This window comes from Chiloscyllium plagiosum, unplaced genomic scaffold, assembly GCF_037043375.1.
Source record: "Chiloscyllium plagiosum isolate Xiang-an unplaced genomic scaffold, Cpla_swu_hap1 HiC_scaffold_50, whole genome shotgun sequence".
NCBI classification, from domain to species: domain Eukaryota; kingdom Metazoa; phylum Chordata; class Chondrichthyes; order Orectolobiformes; family Hemiscylliidae; genus Chiloscyllium; species Chiloscyllium plagiosum.
The window spans coordinates 44781602-44804061 of NW_028270188.1; the positions used below are offsets into that span (position 1 = coordinate 44781602).

Here is a 22460-nt window from a genome sequence, read left to right on the forward strand (position 1 = left end):
TGAAGTTATAGTAGGGAAACAATTTGGGTCTCGTGATCATAGTTCTATTTGTTTTAAAATTGTTATGGAAAGAGATAAGACTTCCATAAAAAACTAAAATTTTCATTTGGAGTAAGGCAATTTTTAATGTCGTGCGACAAGAACTTTCAAAAACTGATTGAAGTAAACTGTTTGCAAATTAAGGAACGTGTGATCATTGGGGGTGGTTACAAAAACGCCATAAGGAGAGTTCAGAGTCATTATTTTGCTGTTAGAGCGAAAGGTAAGACTTGTAGGCTTAGAAAACAATGGATGAATAAAGATATTGAGGTTCTAGTCAAGAATTTCTAAAATCATAAATATGGACAGCTGGGTTCAAATGAATCTTTTGAACAGTATGAAGAATGTAGGGATTCTTAAGAGGGAGATCAGAAAGGCAGAGAGATGTTATGAGATAGCCTTGGAAAATAAGATTAAGGATAATTCAAATAGATTCTATCAGAACATTAAGAGCATGAGAATATCTCGAGAAAGAATAGGGCCCCTTAAAGATCAAAGAGGTCCTCTTTGTGTTGAACCCCCATGAGACGGGGGAGACATTAAATGAACATTTTGCATCAGCTTTACTTAAGAGAGAGAAATGGAGTAAATATTGATATTTTGAAAAACAGTTCACATTACACAAAAGTAAGTGCTGGAGTTCTTTGAAAATATAAAGGTGAAAAATCTCCAGGACCTGATTTAGTATACCTCCGCACTTTGTGGGAAATTAGGGAAGAAATTGCAGGGCCCCTTGCAGAAATATTTGTATCATCGATAACCACAGATAATGTGCTGGATGAGTAGCTAATGCTGTGTTTTTTTTTGTTGAAGAAGAAATGTAAGGAAAAGCCGGGGAACTGTAGACCTGTGAGTCTGACTTCTTGGTGATTAAGTTGTTAGAGTTGATTTTGGAGGATAGGATTCACAGTATGTGCATTGATTAGGGATAGTCAGCATGGTTTGGTGTGAGGGAAATCATGTCTCACAAACTTGATTGATTTCTTTCAAGAGAAAATGAGGACTGCAGATGCTGGAGTTCAGAGTCGAAACGCATAGTGCTGGAAAAGCACAGCCAGTCAGGCAGGCAGCATCCGGGGAGCAGGAGGGTCAAAACTTCAAGCATAAGCCCTTCATTAGGATTGGCTTTACGTTCGAAACATCGACTCTCCTGCTCCTCGGATGCTGCCTGACTGGCTGTGCTTTTCCGGCGCCACACTTTTTGACACTGAGTTCTTTCAGGAGGTAACCAAGAAAATTAATGAGCAGTAGACATTGTTAACTTGGACGTTAGTAAAGCCTTTGGCAAGGTTCTATATGGTAGACTAATTTAAAGTTAGATCATATTGGATTCAGGGTGAGCTTGTCAATTTGGATACAAAATTGGCTGAAGAGCAGGAGACAGAAAGTGATGGTGGGGGGTTATTTTTTTGGACTGGAGGCCTCTGAGTCCACTTATGTTTGTCATTTATATAAATGATTTAGATGAGAATATAGAAGGTGTGATCAGTATGCTTGTGGATGACACAAAGTGTAATGGTATTGTGACAAGTGAAGAGAGTTATTAAGATTACAAAGAGATCTACATCAATTTGGTCAATTGTCTGAAGAATGGCAGGTGGAATTTAATTTGGATAAATGCGAAGTTTTGCATTTTGATACAACAAACAAAGACAGGAAGTATATAATTTAAAAAAGAGCCTTGGGTAGTGTTGCAAAACAGATAGACCTAGAGGTTCAGGCACATAATTCTTTGAAGTTTGAATCACATATAGATAGGGTGGTTAAGAAGACATTTAGTGCATTTACCATCATTGCTACACCTTTTGAGTATAAGAGTTGAGTCATTACATTGAGGTCGTACAGGACATTGGAGAAGCGTTTTCCGCAGTACTGCGTCCAGATCTGATAGGATATTATTAAACTGGAGAGGGTTCAGAAGAGATTTACCAGGACGTTGCCAGGAATAGCGGGTTTGAGTTATAAGGAGAGGCTGGATAGGTTGGCTGCATAGGAGGTTGAGGTGTGACCTTATAGAGGTCTATAAAATCATGAGGGGTGTATATTAGACGAATGGCAGGTGTCTTTTCTCTAAGATGGGAGATTTCAAGACAAGGAGACATATTTTTAAACTGAGTGGAGAAAGATTCGAAGAAGACACGGGGGTAATGATTTTACACAGAGAGTAGTCCGTGTATGGAATGCACTTCCATGTGGTGAATGGGGGTAGAGTTATAACGTTTAACAGACATTTGAAGAAGAAACGTTTGGAGGAATAAGGGCCAAGTGCAGACAGGTGGGACTAGTTTAGTTAGGGATTATGATCTGGGGTCTGTTTCCACAATGTGTCACTCTATGCCTTCATGAATTATGACTGCACGTCAAGATTGATTTAATTGGCTGTGCAGTGACTTATTCTCTACATATTTCTTTCTATCTTTCTTTTTTTCTTTCCCACTTTATTTCTTTTTCTCCTTCATTCGCTCTTTCATTGTTTCTCTCGTTGTTTATTTCTTTCCTTATATCATTCTTTCTTAACCTTTTCTTTTTTCCCTCAGTCTCTTCCTCTCTTCATTCCTTCTTTATTTGTATCCTTTCTTTCCGTCTGCATTTCCTTCTTTATCTCTTTCTTTCCCCCTTCCTTCTCTCAGTTTTGTTTGGTCATGAAATTACTGATTGTGCTATGTCCTGTTTGCTCAGTTATTGCCTCTCAGGTAGTGCCCTGGCAGTCACCGCCAGCCTTGAGTGTTACTGATACCGCTAAGCTGCATTGCCACATTGACAGATTGGCGAGTGGAGCTGTCTACTGGTACCAACAGCACCAAGGGCATCAACTGCACAATGTTTACACTGTGAGCAAGCACCTCCCTCCAGATGGAATGTTTTCTGGACAAGTTAACAACAAATCGACGACTTACACTCTTGTGATTAAGGATATCCAGAGAAATAATTCGGCTCTGTATTACTGCGCTGAAGGAAATTTCCCACAAGGCCTTTCATGTTCGGCAATGGATCCAAGTTATTCATAACAGGTAAGAGTTAAGACTGATTTATTCACTTTGCCATGAACGACTAGGAATGTTGAACAGTAATTGCTTCTCACCTACTACACTCATCAGGTTCCCCCACCATACTTCTCCTATATCCACCTCTGGATGAAATGTTTTCCATGGAAACTGTCCCATTGGTGTGTTTGGTGAGCAACATGCTCTCTGATAGCCTCTCCGTCCGCTGGAACGTTTTGACATTGGGTGACAAACGTTGGGCAGATTCTGGAATGGTGGACTCTGCTGGCAAATACAGTATCAGAAATCATATCCGGGTCCCAGCTGAAGCTTGGTACGATGGTGCTGCCTATAATTGCTCAGTTCAAATCAACTCAACTACAATTCTTCTCAGTGAAAGTATCTCCAATCCGAGAGGTAAATATTGAACACAGCTTTTAATTCTAATGTTTACTGCCTTCTAATGTTTGAGTCTTTATTCATCAAAGTGGCTCATTTTATTTGCATCCATGACAAATTACCTGGTCATCCGCCACTTGCATACAGAGCTGGAGAAGTCAATGTTTCAGATGTAACCCTCCTTCTGTCCTGAAGAAGGGTTATACCCGAAACGTTGACTTCTGCACTACTCAATGCTGCCTGGGCTTGCTGTGTTTTTTCAGCATCCTGCTTATCTACTTTAGGTTCCAGCATTTGTAGTTGTTTTGTCTCTAACTTTCATATAAAAGCATAGAGTCGTGGACATGCACAGCACAGAAACAGACCCTTTGCTCCACTTCATCCACGCTGACCAGATATCCTAAATTAATCCAGCCCCATTTGCCACCATTTGGCCTACATTCCTCTACATGCTTCCTAATCCCATACCCATCCAGATGCCCTTTAAATGTTGTAATTTTACCAGCCTCCACCACTTCCATTCATGTATCACATGCTGTGTGAAAAATGTTACGCCTTAAGTCCCTTTTCAATCTTTCCCTTCCCACCTTAAACCTTATACCCTCCAGTTTTGGATTCCCCTATCCTAAAGAAAAGACCTTGACTATTTATCCTATCCATGCCCCTCATGATTTTATAAACTTTTGTAAGGTCATCCCTCAGCCTCCAGTGCTCCAGCCTATTCAGCCACTCCCTCTAGCTCAAATCCTCCAACATCCTTGTAAATGTTTTTCTGAACCCTTTCAAGTTTCACAACATCCTTCTGATATGAGGGAGACCAGAATTGCACACAGTATTCCATAAGTGGCTTCACCAATGTCCTGTACAGGACCATGACCTCCCAACTCATATACTCAATGCACTAACAAATAAAGGCAAGCATGCCAAATGCCTTATTTGCTAACCTGTCTACCTGCGACCAAATGAACTATGAACCTGGACTTAAGGTCTCTTTGTTCAGCAACACTCCCCAGGACCTTACCATTAAGTGTATAAGTCTTGCCCTGATTTGCCTTTCCAAAGAGCAGCACTTCACATTTATCTAAATTAAACTCCATCTGCCACTAGTCGGCCCATTAGATCATGGTCCTGTTGTACTCTGAGGTAACCTACTTCACTGTCCACTATCTCGAGTAGGTTAGTTTTCAGAATACGTAACTGCATTTGTTTCATTAGAAAAGTTTTGAATCGTTGATTATTAAGCTACTGGCTTGAATTTTACAAATTAGATTGGAAAATACAAGGTCCATTTCCAATCCATAACTTTCCTCATTGAGCCTGTGTTTCAATTAAACCCAACAGGTAAATGGTAGTGCTCCTACTTCTCGTAAACCCTTCCCTAACTATATATTAATAATACCTTAAGCTGGTGCTCCTGTTCTCATGTCCCTTTCTCCCACATGTGTTTAAGGAATAACCATGCTAATTGCACACCGTTTCCACTCCTCCTTGAAGCATAGCTATTCATATACCATACTAAGCACTGTTTGAGAAGTAATTGATTTTGGATATAGTAGCGAGGCAATAATACTGGCACGATAGGATCACACAGTACAGAAGAGGCTCTTTGGCCCATCAAGTCTTTACCACTAAAGCTACATTAAATCTTGACCAGTCCCACTTTGCAGCACTTGGCCCATAGATTTGAATGGTGTGACATTTCAAATACTCATCCAAGTAGTTTTTAAAAGGAGTAAGTCACCAGCCTCAACTATCCTCCATGCAGTGCATTCCAGACCTTCACCACCCTCTGGGTGAAATGCATTTATCCTCAAATCCTGAAATTGAATCAATCTATCAACTAAAAGGGTGTGCTGCTTTCCATTCTCCCTGCCATCCCCCTCATAATCGTATACACCTTTATATAGTCTCTGCTTAACCTTTTTTGCTCCAAAGAAAGTGACCCAAATTAAACCAGCCTCTCTCCACAACTCTCTCGGGTAACACCCAGGTGAATCTCCTCTGCACCTCCTCCAGTGCAATCACATCCTTCCTATAGCGCTGTGACCAGAACAGGGCATAGTACACGAGTTGAGGTCTAATTCAACCCCTGGGCAGCTCCAACTGCTCCCTCTTACATGATGGCTCAGTGGTTAGCACTGCTGCCTCACAGTACCAGTGACCTGGGTTTGAGTCCAGCCTCGGTGACTGTCTGTGTGGAGTTTGCCATTTTCACTACCTCTGTGTGGGTTTCCTCCGGGTGCTTCAGTTTCCTCCCAAGATATGCAGATTAAGTGAATTGATAATATTAAATGGCTTATATTGTTCAGGGATGTGTAGGTTAGGGTAAATATAGAGTAATAGGTTCGGGGAATGGGACTGGGTGGGTTCTTTTCAGAGGGTCAGTGTGGACTTGTTGGGCTGAAGGGCCTGTTTCGACATTATAGGGATGCTATGATAATATATGCTTCGATTGATAAGGGCAAGCATCCTATATGACTCCTTAACTATCACATTAACCTGTCCAGCAGCCTTCAGGGATCCGTGGTCAAGCACCACAAGATTCCTCAATTCCTCAGTGTTTCCTTGCTATTCACTGAGTACTCCCTTCTCTTGTCTCCCTTGCCTTCCAAAGTGCATCACCCCACATTTCCCAGGATAAAATTCTATCTGCAACTGATCTACCCATCTGACCAATCCAGTTATATAATCCTGTAAAACCTAAGACCTTCTTCCTCACTGTAAAACCACCGGCCACTTGTAGTTTTGTAGATTCGGTCTGCCTTGCAGGTAGATCCGTTCTTTCCGATCCGTTCTTTTCATTGCTTCTAATGCCCTTCTTATAAAAGGCTACTGGCCAAAATTAAAGCATGTGGGTAAAATGCTTGCATGGATCGAGAATTGGTGACAGACTCGAAACAGAGTTGGAATGAATGGTATCTTATCTGGTGGTGGGCCGTGATTTATGGTGTTCCACAGAGATCAATGTTAGGGCCTGAGCTATTGACGACATATATAAATGACCCGGATGGGGGGAAACCAAAGGCAATGTTTCCAAGTTGTCTGATGGCACAAAACTAGGTGGGATTGTGAGCTGTGGAAAGGATGCAAGGAGGTTTCAAGGTGATTTAGACGAGTTGAGTGAGCATGGCAGACCCGGTAAACCTTGGTTAAATGTGGTTATACACATGAGTGTGAAAAACAGGAAGGAACAGTATTATCTAACTGGTGGCATTTTGGGAAATATGAACGTACAAATGGATCTGGGTATCCTGTGTACCAGTCAATGAAAGAAGACAGGCAGGTGCATCAGGCAAGTACGAAGCCAAATGGTATACTGACCCTCATTTCAAGAAGCTTTGAGCTCAGAAACAGTGAAACCTTACCACAGTTATACAGGGCCTTGCTAAGTCTATACCTAGAGCATTGTGGGATGTTTTGATCTCTCTGCACAAGGGAGGTCACTACTGTAACAGGAACGGGAGGACTATTGGATGAAGAGCAATTGATTTGAAATGGCTTATGTTAACCATCGGACTGAGATGAAAAATGTGTTGCTGGAAAAGCGCAGCAGGTCAGGCAGCATCAAAGGACCTCCTTGGATGCTGCCTGACCTGCTGCGCTTTTCCAGCAACACATTTTTCAGCTCTGATCTCCAGCATCTGCAGTCCTCACTTTTTCCATCGGACTGAGATGAATGGAAGACCTGATTGAAACATGTCAAATTCTGACATGTCAGGCAAACTAAATACAGGGAGGATTTATTTTTATATTTATTATTTATGAGATAACCCCTTATTTTTTGTGGGGGTTTTGAATGTACCAAGAGTGGGGGCGAGAGTAAGTGGGAAAATAACATTGAGATAGAGGATCAGCCATGATCATAATCAAATATAGAAATATAGAAACATGTAAAATAGATGCAAGAGTAGGACATTCGGCTCTTCGAGCCTGAACCACCATTCAATACTACAATGGCTGATCATGCAATCTCAGTATCCCACTCCCACCCTCTCCCCATCCTCCTTGATCACTTTAACCGCCAGGGCCACGTCCAGCTCCCTCTTGAGTATATCTAATAAACTGGCCCCAATAGCTTCCTGTGGGAGAAAGTTCCACAGGTTCTCAGCTCCCTGGGTGAAGGAATTCTCCCTCATCTCAGTCCTGAATGGCTTGCCCCTTTATTGCTTAGACTGTGGCCCCTGGTTCTGAACTTCCCAACATGGGGAATGTTCTTCCTGCATCTCGTCTGTCCAGTCCCATTAGGATTTCATATGTTTCTATGACAGCATCATCCCTCCTCATTCTTCCAGCGAGTACAAGCTCAGTTGATCCGATCTTTCTTCATACGTCAGTCCTGCCATCCCAGGAATCAGTCTGGTGAACTTTTGTTGGACCCCCTCAATAGCAAGAATGTCTTCCTCAGACTAGGAGACAAAACTGCATACAATACTCAAGGTGTGGCGTCACCAAGGCCCTGTATGACTGCAGCAGCATCTCCCTACTCCGATGATCAAATCCTCTCCCTATGAAGGTCAGCATTCCATTAGCTTTCCTTACTGCCTGCTGCACGTGCATGCTAAACTTAAGCAACTATTCTACCATGACACCCAGGTCTCGTTGCACCTCACCTTTTCCTAAACTGCCACCACTCAGTTTTAAACAACTTGTGCATTGTTATGCCACATAAATCTGCTCCTTTACCCACTTTGATAATTTATTTCCAAAATGACCTCGGTGGTGGGCAAGTTGTTGGAGGGAATCCTGAGGGACAGGATGTACATGTATTTGGAAAGGCAAGGACTGATTCGGGATAGTCAACATGGCTTTGTGTGTGGGAAATCATGTCTCGCAAACTTGATTGAGTTTTTTGATGAAGTAACAAAGAAGATTGATGAGGGCAGAGCAGTAGATGTGATCTATATGGACTTCAGTAAGGCGTTCGACAAGGTTCGCCATAGGAGACTGATTAGCAAGGTTAGTTCTCATGGAATACAGGGAGAACTAGCCATTTGGATACAGAACTGGCTCAAAGGTAGAAGGTGGTGGTGGAGGGTTGTTTTTCAGACTGGAGACCTGTGACCTGTGGAGTGCCACAAGGATCGGTGCTGGGCCCTCTACTTTTTGTCATTTACATAAATGATTTGGATGCGAGCATAAGAGGTACAGTTAGTAATTTTGCAGATGACACCAAAATTGGAGGTGTAGTGGACAGCGAAGAGGATTACCTCAGATTACAACAAGATCTTGACCAGATGGGCCAATGGGCTGAGAAGTGACAGATGGAGTTTAATTCAGATAAATGCGAGGTGCTGCATTTTGGGAAAGCAAATCTTAGCAGAACTTATCCACTTAATGGTAAAGTCCTAAGGAGTGTTGCTGCACAAAGAGACCTTGGAGTGCAGATTCATAGCTCCTTGAAAGTGGAGTCGCAGGTAGATAGGATAGTGAAGAAGGCGTTTGGTATGCTCTCTTTTATTGGTCAGAGTATTGAGTACAGGAGTTGGGAGGTCATGTTGCGGCTGTACAGGACATTGGTTAGGCCACTGTTGGAATATTGCGTGCAATTCTGGTCTCCTTCCTATCGGAAAGATGTTGTGAAACTTAAAAGGGTTCAGAAAAGATTTACAAGGATGTTGCCAGGGTTGGAGGAACTGAGCTACAGGGAGACACTGAACAGCTGGGGCTGTTTTCCCTGGAGTGTTGGAGGCTGAGGGGTGACCTTATAGAGGTTTACAAAATTATGAGGGGCATGGATAGGATAAATAGGCAAAGTCTTTTCTCTGGGGTTGGGGAGTCCAGAACTAGAGGGCATAGGTTTAGGGTGAGAGGGGAAAGATATAAAAGAGACCTAAGGGACAGTTTTTTCATGCAGAGGGTGGTACGTGTATGGAATGAGCTGCCAGAGGATGTGGTGGAGGCTGGTACAATTGCAACGTTTAAGAGGCATTTGGATGGGTATATGAATAGGAAGGGTTTGGAGGGATATGGGCCGGGTGCTGGCAGATGGGACTAGATTGGGTTGGGATATCTGGTCGGCATGGACGGGTTGGACCGAAGGTTCTGTTTCCATGCTGTACATCTCCACGACTCTTTGACTCTAATGGTACATAGCCTACCTAATCTATGAAGCAAAATGAAAAATCTCTCAACCCTTCCATCCATGATGAAGAAATAATTTAGATAACGATAAAGGACTTTATCTGTCAGGGGTCTTGGCCAAAGCACTATCATTAAAAATGGAAAGGAAAGTGATCACCATTTATAATGAGGGGTAGCTATGTAAAATAACACCAGCTGTGAAAGCGGGAATGGTTTTCAACATATTTAATAGTGTATCTTGGACAGACTGGTCAATTGGACAGTTAAAAGCTTCAGGGATTTTATTATGGGAATTGAAGAAATGACAGACTGTGTCCCTTGAATAAGGACTGAACTCAGCTTAAGGTGAAAAAAGCATATACAAACATGGATAGAAATGTTAGTTGACAGGCAGGCAGTGACTATGAATGGGCAAACGGTAAATTGTTTCATTGGTAATAAACAGGAAGTATTTCCATTCCAGGAGTGGGTTTCATTTTTGAATTGGATTCGAATTGATGCAAGCATATGGAGAGAGATCCGAGTAGAGGGATGGACTTAGCATGAACGAAATGAAGAATCAGTAACACCTCATTCATTGACATTCATTTGGCGTTTCTTGTTATCTTTGACCTTTGGGCAGGTCCCCACTGCTTTAAGCTGTCAATCTATTGAAAAGGTATCTCTTTGTCTTCTTCAGAGGTATGGCATACAACTTGCCGTTTATTGCTTTATGGGAGTGTGTTGGTGATGACTGTCCTCCTCATTCTCTTGACTGTTGCTGTGGGATGGACCTACAGGAATCAGCAGTCAGGTACGAGACCATTGGTGCTGTTAATCCACCATGTTCAACACCCGGGTCTGTGTGTTATTGTGATATTTGTTGCCTCCACGTGAATTAACTCAATTGGGATGATTACAATTTTAAAAGCTGTTTATTTTTCACGTTATATCAGGTGATTACAATTTCAGGTAAGAAAGTCATGGAGCCACGACTGTGTGAAATAACGCAGGAGGTGAGGATTTTTTTTTTCCTCTCACTATATGCTTTCCTTGCTCTACTTTTATAGAACTATTGTTATGAAGGTGAAGGTGTGTACTGTACCTTTAAGAGAGTGTGAAAGCTGTATTAAGACCATAAGACATAGGAGTGGAAGTAAGGCCATTCGGCCCATCGAGTCCACTCCGCCATTCAATCATGGCTGATGGGCATTTCAACTCCACTTACCCGCATTCTCCCCGTAGCCCTTAATTCCTTGTGACATCAAGAATTTATCAATCTCTGCCTTGAACACATTTAGTGTCCCGGACTCCACTGCACTCTGTGGCAATGAATTCCACAGGCCTACCACTCTCAGGCTGAACACATGTCTCCACATTTCGGTTCTGAATTTACCCCCTCTAATTCTAAGGCTGTGTCCACGGGTCCTAGTCTCCTCACCTAACGGAAACACTTTCCTAGCGTCCACCATTTCCAAGCCATGTATTATCTTGTAAGTTTCCATTAGATCTCCCCTTAATCTTCTAAACTCCAATAAATACAATCCCAGGATCCTCAGCCGTTCCTGGTATGTTAGATTTACCATTCCAGGGATCATCCGTGTGAATCTCCGCTGGACACGCTCCAGTGCCAGTATGTCCTTCCTGAGGTGTGGGGACCAAGACTGGTCACAGTACCCCAAATGGGGCCTAACAAGAGCTTTATAAAGTCTCAGTAGCACAACGGTGCTTTTATATTCCAACCCTCTTGAGATAAATGACAATATTGCATTCACTTTCTTAATCACGGACTCAACCTGCATGTTTACCTTTAGAGAATTCTTGACTAGCACTCCGAGATCCCTTTGTACTTTGGCTTTATGAATTTTCTCACCGTTTAGAAAGTAGTCCATGCTTGTATTCTTTCTTCCAAAGTGCAAGACCTCGCATTTGCTCCATCAGCCATTTCCTGGACCACTCTTCCAAACTGTCTAGATCCTTCTGCAGCCTCCCCACTTCCTCAGTACTACCTGCCAGTCCACCTAACTTTGTATCATCGGCAAACTTCGCTAGAATGCCCCCGTCCCTTCATCCAGATCATTAATATATAATGTGAACAGTTGCAGCCCCAACACTGAACCCTGCGGGACACCGCTTGTCACCGGCTGCCATTCCGAAAAAGAACCTTTTATTCCAACTCTCTGCCTTCTGTCAGACAGCCAATCCTCAATCTATTGACCTGATTAATAACTCTGAAGGGTCTGTGGACATTCACCCCAAGATCTCTCTGTTCCTCCACACTGCTTTCAACCCTGTAATTTGCATTCAAACGTGACCTTCCAAACTGAATTCATTCACACATTTCCTGGTTGAAATCCACCTGCCATGTATTATCCCAGTTCTGCATCTTGTCAATGTCTCATTGCAACCTATAACAGCCCTCCACACTATCCAGAACTCCACCTTGAGTTCCATGATTGTTTTTCATTTTATAGACTATATGGATTAAGAAGATGACGTGCTAGCCACAATTGTGAGGCAGTGAATGTCATTAATGATGAATAATAATAATCAGTGAATGTCATCTGATGATGAATGCCTTAAGTCACATTTCTGTAGACCACCAGCTATGATGTTCTTGAAGGAGACAATTGGTCTAGGACGAGCACAACTACATTAACCAGTATCTGGCATGATTCAGTTTGTACATATTAGCTTTGATTTACCTTCACTGCAATCTCTTCACATCAAATTTGGTCAAATGTTGCGAAAGACACAGACTTGCACTTTACCTCTTCACCTCTGGGATTAATGTTGCTCTCTGTGTTTGTTTTGAGCAATAGTCTGAAGTGGAGTGTTCTTAACAGAACAGAAATGAAGCATTGATGTGGTGTCTGTCATTCTCACTGAAATTCAATCTAAAGAATCAACTTAATTATCAAAAAGCCAGCGTTGTTTCCTGAGCCTGTCAGGTGCCCACTAGACTAAAACTCTTGAGTTCCAAAACTACATCTTCGCCAACATCAATCACTGCCTGGTATAAAGCCATGGTTGGATCCACATTCCCGTGGTCCCTTGGATTTCCGAGATGTTTTCTGCCTCAATGGGCCTGTCACGTGGATCTATGGCAAAACTTCTTAAAACTCTCCTTGAGAAAAAGTCTCAGTTCCTCAAAACACTTTATTCAGCTCATGAGAAAACCATTACACTCCCCTCAGCTAATCTGCGCTGACTCATTCAGAATATCCCATACCTACCAAAGTTACATTTCATACAACTTTTCAAACAATGGACCTGGAATCCAAGTCGAATTAGTTGGCTTCTCTTTGGTCGATTTCTCGAAAGAGGGTTGAAAGGTGTGTCTTTCAATTGAAATATATCCCCTCACCATTCAGCAGACAGCATTTTCCCTGTCGCAGCACCAGACAAAGTAGAGATTCATGAAGTGGCACACTACACCTTCTCAAAGCTAATTAGAGAGAGGGAACAGATTATAGCCTTCAGAGACCTCCGAGAGTTTAAGTTAAAAATCACATAACACTAGGTCCAAAGGGTTTATTTGAAAGTACAAGCTATCAGAACGCTGCTCCTTTGTCAGGTCGCTAGTAGGGCAGGGTCATAGGACGCAGAATTTACAGTAAAAGAACAAAGCATCATGCACTCGATGTGATGTACTTTTTTTCTGACTCCCTACAGTGTGGAAACAGGCCCTTCGGCCCAACAACTCCACACTGACCCTTCGAAGAGCATTCCCCTACATTTACCCCTTCACCTAACACTACGGACTACAATTTAGCATGGCCAATTCACCTAACCTGCACATCTTTGGACAGTGGGAGGAAACCGGAGCACCTGGAGAAAACCCATGCAGACACGGGGAGAATGTGCAAACTCCTCACAGACAGTTGCCCGAGGCACCGTGTCCCCTACATTTCACAACGTATTGAACAAACCTTAATTGCTGGGAAGTCTTTAATCACTGAGAATGGGGTTGCAGGTTTCGATTGATTAATATGTAAACCCCAAGAGTTTCTCTGAAGTCACAGCCCTAAGATAACTTAAGGTTTTATGAGTATAAAAAAGGTGACGTGTCAGCTCAGACAATGCATTAAAGGTGTGAGGTTAGAGTCTGTAACCCAACCTTGAGTCAGACTTGTCCTTTCAAAGAAACCTGTTTGACTATAACCTGGCGTTGCATGATTTCTCAATTTGTCTACCCCAGTACAACACCAGCACCGCCACATCATAGTTAAGCAATGATTCCCTGTCAGCATAAAAACGTTTCTCACTTCTATGACTGCAAATTTAATGTGTGGTTTTTTTAACACAAGTAAGAATGATGTGATTCAATTCTCTTAGCTAATCTTTGGTGTGTCATTGATAAATTAACACGTATGGGCTTGTTTTTGGAGCTTTAGTCTGGTTTAACTCAGTTCATTACTGAGGCTGTTTTTCTTAATTCACTCACGAGAGTTGGGCATTGCTGGTTGGCCAGTGTTTATTGCCTTGTCCCTAGTTGCCCTTAAATTAAGTGGCTTGCTAGGTCATTTCCAGGGGCAGTTGAGAGTGAACCGCGTTGCTGTGGGTCTGGAGTAACTTACAGACTTGACCGAGTGAGGATGGCATTTGTGAAGGACATTTGTGAGCCAGAGGGGTTTTCCATCATCATTTCACGATCTTCAGCAGGGTCTGAATTACAGATTTGTTTTCAAAAGTTGAATTCAATCTCCACCATCGGTCAGATTGGGGCTCAAACCAGGAGCCCACCACACCTCCCCCTCTCACCCCTCCATCCGCACCCCTCCCCACCGCACCCCTCCCCAACCCACCCCCAAATTGTAGCTGAGTTTCTGGATTACTAGCCCAATGATACTCCCACAAGACTATTGCCTCCCCAAAAGGTGCACATAGTTCTCAAACACACACACGCCTGATTTAAAAGTCAAAGGCAAATAGATCGACATGAATAATGAACTGAGAGGGTGTACAATCCGGGTAAAGTGATGGACTTGTTTTCCCCAAAGGAATAGATAACCTGACGAGGGAATCAAACAAGGAGTTTAAACGGTTTGATAGCTGAGATGCAGAAAATATAATTCCATTTGCAGCAAGACCCGAGCTGCACGATGTATGTAACTAATAAGTCCACTAGGTAAATAAACTGCTGTTTTATAAATCAAGGCACGTTGCCTGAGACTGAAGGGGGTTTGCCAACACTGTTTGTGAGACATTGGTATAAACAGGCAAATGTTCAAATTTAGAGGCCATTCAGCCCTTGGGCCTTCTCTGCCATTTGATAAGATCACCTTGGGCTTGCTCCAATGTTCCATTGAGTGCAAGCTGCAAGAACAGCATCTTATCTACCACATGGGGACTCAACAGCAAGCTCAATAATTTGACAGTCTGAATCCTTCATTTCATGTCTTTACCTATCTTGTCGTGACATGGGCTGCTTTCAGCACAGCCAACACATTTTCATCTAACTATTGACCCTAGTCTCAGCTTTTCTTCCTCCCTAGCTTACTATTAACTACCTCTATTATCTGACCAACTTCCTTTCTCTCTCTCTCTCTCTCTTTGGGCTCCATCACCACCCATTCATTCACTCCTTACCTCATCTTCTTAATCTTTCAAACTCCCAGCAATCATAAATCTAGCCTGTCCAACCTTTTTTTTCCCCATAATCTAACACTTTAATTCTGGCTTACCTTTCTATGGTCTGCATCCAATGCATTTACAATCTCCCTTCAGTATGAACTCCTGAAGTGGCCTCACTAGTGCCCTTGATAACTGCAACATCACCGCCCTAGTGTTGTATTCAAATCCCTTCACAATAAATCAGACCATTTTATTAGCTTTCCAAATTGCTTGCTGTACCCGCATACTTTTAATTCGGTGTGAGGAAACGCAGGTCGCTCTGAAATTCAACCTGTCACAGTTTCGACAGTATGCTGTTTTATTTTTCTTGCCAAATTGAGCAGTTTCTGATGTTACACTCCATTTTCCACATGTTTACCCACTCATTTAGCCAATCTGCCTGATTTTGCACCTTTGTCTAAATAGCAGTCCCATCTCGGGGCAACTTTTTCACACAGAGTAACTTTTTCATGCGTGTATGTGGAACAAGCAGCCAGAGGAACTGGTAATTTCATAGACAACGGAACGAGGACATGCCGCAACCCAAAGGATTAGCCACACTACCATACATTAGGAGCATTTCAGAAATGACAGCCAGACTACTGCGACCACTAGGACTTATAACAGCAGACAAACCAACAGCCACCCTCAGACAACTCACCAGAACTTTAAATTAAGGGGGGGTAGATATAGGACTGAAGTTAGGGGTAGGTTCTTCACTCAGCGAGTCGTAAGTTCATGGAATGCCCTGCCAGTAGCAGTGGTGGACTCTCCCTCTTTATGGGCATTTAAGCAGGCATTGGATAGGTATATGGAGGATAGTGGGTTAGTATAGGTTAGGTGGGCTTGGATCGGCGCAACATCGAGGGCCAAAGGGCCTGTACTGCATTGTATTCTTCTATGTTCTATGTTCTAGAACGAAGGACCCGATACCCAGCATGAGCAAAACTAATGTAGTGTACAAAATCCTATGCAAGGACTGCACAAAACACTATATAGGACAAACAGGAAGACAGCTAACGATCCGCATCCATGAACATCAACTAGCCACGAAACGACACGACCAGCTATCCTTAGTAGCCACACATGCAGACGACAAGCAACATGAATTCGACTGGGACAACACTACCATTATAGGGCAAGCCAAACAGAGAACAGCCAGGGAATTCCTAGAAGCATGGCACTCATCCACAAACTCCATCAACAAACACATCGACCTAGACCCAACATACCGGCCACTACAGCAGACAGCTGAAACTGACAACCGGAAGCGGCAGGGACAGGCCACTATAAATGCCGGAGGAAACACCACAGAAGCACTTCACAGGAGGCTCCCAAGCACTGAGGATGTCACCTAGACAGGGGACAAAACGTTTGCAACAAAAATTTCCAGCTCGGCGAACAGAACCACTACAACGAGCACCCGAGCTACAGATCTTCACCCAAACTTTGAATTTCATAGTTTAGATAAATGTGAGCTGTTGCATTTTGGAAAGGCAAATCAGGGCAGGACTTACAATGATAAGGTCCTAGGGAGTGTCTTGCTGAACAAAGAGACCTTGAAGTGCAGGTCCGTAGATCCTAGAAAGTGGAGTCACAGGTAGACAGGATAGTGAAGGAGTTTGTTACGCTTGCCTTTATTGAGTATATGAGTTGGGAGTTGAAACTTTATTGCTGGAACAGCACAGCAGGTCAGGCAGCATCCAGGGAACAGGAGATTCGACGTTTCGGGCACAGGCCCTTCTTCAGGAATTCCTGAAGAAGGGCCTGTGCCCGAAACGTCGAATCTCCTGTTCCCTGGATGCTGCCTGACCTGCTGTGCTGTTCCAGCAATAAAGTTTCAACTTTGATCTCCAGCATCTGCAGACCTCACTTTCTCCTCTATGAGTTGGGAGGTCATGTTGCTGTTCCACAGGACATTGATTAGATTACTTTTGGAATATTGCGTGCAATTCTAGTCTCCCTGATATAGGAAGGATGTTGTGAAACTTGAAAGGGTTCAGAAAGATTTACAAGGATGTTGCCAGGGTTGGAGGGTTTGACCTATAGGGAGAGGCTGAATAGGATGGAGCTGAATTTACCTGGCGCGTCGAAGGCTGAGGGGTGACCTTATAGGGGTTTATAAAATCATGAGGGGCATGGATAGGGTGAATAGATAATGTCTTATCACTGGAGTGGGGGAGTCCAGAACTAGAGGGCGTAGGTTTAGGGTGAGAGGGGAAAGATGTAAAAGAGACCTAAGGGGCAACTTATTCACACAGAGGGCGGTACGTGTATGGAATGAGCTGCCAGAGGAAGTGGTGGACGCTGGGACAATTACAACATTTAAAAGGCATCTGGATGGGTGTATGAATGGGAAAGGTTTAGAGGGATATGGGCCAAGTGCTGGCACAATTTAGGATATGTGGTCAGCGCGAATGAGTTGGACCGAATAAGCTGTTTCTGTGCTGTACAACTCTGTGACTCTAAGTTCCAACAACAAATTTGGCGACAGTGTCCTCCAACCCTTCAGTTAAGACATTTATGTAACTGGTGAAGGGAAAATGAGTACCCGGCAAAACTACTGTAGCACATGACTCACTGTGCCTTGCCAACATGAGAAAGGTTTATGTTCTGATTTCCATCAGACATAAAAATATCGAGCCATGCCAATGCGTTACCCCTAAACTGTGAGCTTCTATTTTTGTAATAACGAGGCAGATCACTATGCTCTGGAGATCAGTTAAAATGGGTTGTGAAAACCACAACGATGGCCAGATATTGCTGACCCAAGTTCAGCATGCTGGTGAATTTGATGCTCTCTGCGGTTTTCCTGTTTGTTGCGGGACACATACATAATTTTCTGCAAAGGTCAAAAGACATGGGCAACTTGTGAAGTAATGAATTTCCACCCCAGGTCAATGGAATTGTTCATTTCTTGTAAATGAACATCTGCTTCAAGGAAAAAACTGAATCATGTCAATGTGCATTTGTTAACTCTTTGATCCTACACTAATAATTAATCCTACACTGATCCTTAGAATAGAGTAGGATCCCTACAGTGTGGAAACAGGCTCTTCGGTCCACACCGAGCCTCTCAAGAGTAACCCACCCAGACCCATTCCCTCTTCCCTATATTTGCCCCCTGACTCATGCACCTAACATACACATTCCTGAATACTATGGGCAATTTAGCATGACCAATTCACCTAATCTACACATCTTTGGATTGTGAGGAAACCGGAGCACCCGGAGGAAGCCCACACAGACACGGAGAGAATGTGCAAACTCCACACAGACAATCACCCGAGGCTGGAATCAAACCTGGGTCCCTGGTACTGTGAGGCAGCGGTGCTAACCACTGAGCCTCTTAACTTTGGCGCAGAAGAGTAATGCGCAATTAGAACTGGTTTGCTTTGTCTGCATGTTTTGCATTAACATTAGAATGTAGAACATAGAATCTTACAGCTCAGTGCATTACTTTGGCCCTCGATGTTGCACTGACCTGTGAAACTAATCTGAAGCCCATCTAACCTACACTATTCCATTATGGTCCATATGTTTATCTAATAACCACTCAAATGCCCTTAAAGTTAGTGAGTCTATGACTGTTGCAGACAGTCGTTCCACGCTCCTACTACTCTTTGAGTAAAGAAGCTACTTCTGACATCTGTCCTATATCTATCACCCCTCAATGTAAAGCTACATTCCCTCATGCTAGCCATCACCATCTGAGGAAAAAGGTTCTCACTGTCCACCCTATCTAATCATCTGATCATCTTGTATGTCTCAACCTTCTTCCCTCTAACGAAAACAGCCTCAAATCTCTCAGCCTTTCCTCATAAGACCTTCCCTCCATCCCAGGCAACACCCTGGTAAAGCTTCTCTGAACCTGTTCTAAAGCTTCCACATCCTTCCTATAATGCAGCGACCAGAACTGTATGCAATACTCCAAGTGTAGCTGCACCAGAATTTTGTCCAGCTGCAACATGACCTCATGGCTCTGAAACTCAATCCTTCTACCTATAAATGCTAACACGTTGTCTATCTTCTTAACAACCCTATCAACCTGGGTGGCAACTTTCAAGGATCTATGCACATGGACACCGAGGTCTCTCTGCTCATCTACACTACCAAGAATCTTACCATTAGCCCAGTATTCTTTATTCCTGTTGCTCCTTCCAAAGTGAATCACCTCACACTTTTCTGCATTCAACTCCATTTGCCACCTTTCAGCCCAGCTCTGCAGCTTATCTATGTCCCTCTGTAACCCGCAAAATCCTTCGGTACTGTCCTCAACTCTACTGACCTTAGCGTCATGTGCAAATTTACTAACTCATCCTTCTATGCTCTCATTCAGGTTATTTATAAAAATGACAAACAGCAGTGGCCCCAGATCAGATCCTTGTGGTACACGGGTTGTACAGGTAAAGTATTGGTGAGAATTCCTGTGGTGCAGTGGTGACGTACCTGCTTCATAAAACAGTATAGCACAGTACAGGCCCTTGATGTTGTGCCAACCTTTTATCCTACTCTTAAGATTAGATTAAACTGCACACCCTTCATCGTGCTATCTTCCATGTACCTATCCAAGAGTCGCTTAAATGTCCCTAATGTATCTGACTCTACTAGCACTGCTTGGCAGTGCATTCTACACACCCACCACTCTCTGTGTAAAGAACCTAACTCTGAAATCTCCTCTAAACCTTCCCCCAATCACCTTTAAAGTATGCCCCCTCGTGATAGACATTTCCACCAACAGAAGAAGTCGCTGGCTATCCACTTTAAGGCTGGTCTTGACCAGTCCTTCCAATTACCTTATTTCCCAGGACAGAGTAAAATTCACAGATCGATTTTTTGGCAGAAACCCCAAGACTCATCAATAGCCCACCCCATGATCGGACTGACTTTTTGGGTAGTGCTGTAAAACAGGGAGACCTAGGGGTTCATGTACATAAGTTTGCGTCACATGCAGACAGGATGGTTAAGATGTTGTTTAGCACATTTCCATTTATTGCTTAGACCTTTGAGTCTAGGAGTCAGGACGTCATGTTGAGGTTATAAAGGACATTGGTGAGGCCACTTAGAATGTTGAACATAGAACAGTGCAGCGCAGTACAGACCCTTTGGCCCTCTATCTGTTAGCCTACTTTCAGATCAAACTAACCTACTAACCTACACACCCTTCATTTTACTCTCATCCAAGAGTCGCTTAAATGTCCCTAATGTATCTGACTGTACTACCACTGCTGGCAGTGAATTCCACACACCCACCACTCTCTGTGTAAAGAACCTACCTCAAACATCTCCCATAAACGTTCCTCCATTCACCTTAAAATTATTCCCCCTTGTGATAGCCATTTCTGCAATGGGGAAAAGTCTCTGACTATCCACTCTATCTATGCCTCTCATCATGTTGTACACCTCTATCAAGTCACCTCTCATCCTTCTTCACTTCAATTAGAAAAGCCCTAGCTCCCTCAACCTCTCTTTATTAGACATGCCCTCCAGTCCAGGTAGCATCCTGGTAAATCTCCTCTGCATCCTCTCTAAAGCTTTCACATTATTCTTGTAATGAGGCGACTGAACACAATATTCCAAGTGTGACCTAACCAGGGCTCTGTAGAACTGCAGTAACCTTACAGCTCTTAAACTCAAGACCCTGGTAATGAAAGCCTACACACCATATGCCTTCTTAACAATCCTATCAACCTGGGTGGCAACATTGAGGGATCGTTGAGATCCCTCTGTTCCTCCAGACTACCAAGAATTCTGCCTTTAACCCTGTCTTCTGTATTCAAATTTGACCTTCCAAAATGAATCACTTCACAGTTTTCCAGGTTGAATTCCATCTACCACTTATCAGCCCAGTTCTGCATCCTACAACACTCTTCCACATTATTCACAACTCCACCAACTTTTGTGTCGTTGTTGAACTTACCAACCACTCCCCTTCCACTTCCTCATCCAAGCCATTTATAAAAACTACAAAGAGCAGGGGTCCCAGAACAGATCATTGCAGAACCATTGGTCACCGAGCAGCAGGCTGAAAACTTTCCATCAACTACCACCCTCTATCTACTATGGGCCAACCAAGTTTTGCATCCAGTCAGCCAAAATTCCCTATATCCCATGCCTCCTTACTTTCTGAATGAGCCTACCATGGGGAAACTGATCAAACATCTTCTGGACTACTGTGTGCAGTTCTGGTCTCCCTGTACGGTTGGAGAGAGTTTGGAAAAGATTTACCAGGATATTAATGGGAATGGATTTGAGTTATAAGGAGATGCTGGATAGCCTGGGACTTTTTTCATTGGAGCATAGGACATTGAGGCATGACCTTGTAGAGGTTTATAAAAGCATGAGGGCTATAGTTAAAGTGAATGACAGGTGCCCTTTCCCACAGGTTTGGGTTTTCAAGACTAGGAGAGATATTTTCAAAGATTTTAAAGGAGAAAGATTTTAAAAAGACGCAAGGGGCAATTTTTTTACACACAGAGTGGTTTGTGTATGGAATGAGCTCCCAGATGGATGTGGGTACGGTTACAACATCTAAAAGATATTTGGATAAGGATGTAAATAAGAAATGGTTGGAGGGATATGGGCCAAGTGCAGTCAGGTGGGACTAGTTTAATTTGAGATTAAGGTCAGCATGGACTGGTTGGACTGAAGGGTCTGTTTCCGTACCGTATGATGCTGTGATGCTGCGAATCTAATTCTAAAACAAAGGATGATATATGTGAAGATCTGCAGTGATACAGGAACAGAATGTGCTACAGAAACACAGTAATTCTAGCAGCATCCGTAGAGGGAAAATTCTGATGAAGGGTCATCGAGAGAACAAGAGAGTTTACAGTTCTAGCTGCAGTGAAACTTTATGTAGAAAACACACAAAATGCTGGAGAAACGCAGCAGGGCTGGCAGCATTGGTAGGGATGGAGGGTCCCTGAACTTGCAATGTTAACTCTGATCTCCTCCTGAGTTCAATGACCCTTCATCAGCATGTTCTCTGCTAGACCTGCTGCATTTCTCCAGCATTCTCTGTGTGTTTTCAACACAAAGCTGGTGCTGATGCTGGATATAGCGCACGTTCTGGTGATTGCCTGTGAAACCAATAGCTGTGGTCCATTCTAGAATACACATTATGGTGCTGGTTGGAGATAATGTATGACAGATTTACATGCAGATAGTGCACAAGGTAACAGTGTGGTGTGGACTCCAACTTAACCAAAAAATAGACACTATTCCAGCCGGCCCACAAAGAGGATGGTTGTGCCAACTGATCGATCTCTAAGTAGAACCATTTCAGTGTTTAGCCATTATCTCTGCCCAGAAATGTGGTGGAGGCAGGTTCAATTATGGCATTCAAGTGGGCCATTGGAT

General features: G+C 43.2%; 1 pseudogene; it reads left to right on the top strand.

Annotated features, from left to right (window-relative positions):
* Window positions 1-126: 126 nt before the first annotated feature.
* LOC148135283 (immunoglobulin kappa light chain-like) lies at window positions 127-3451 on the top strand (annotated as a pseudogene).
* Window positions 3452-22460: the final 19009 nt, after the last annotated feature.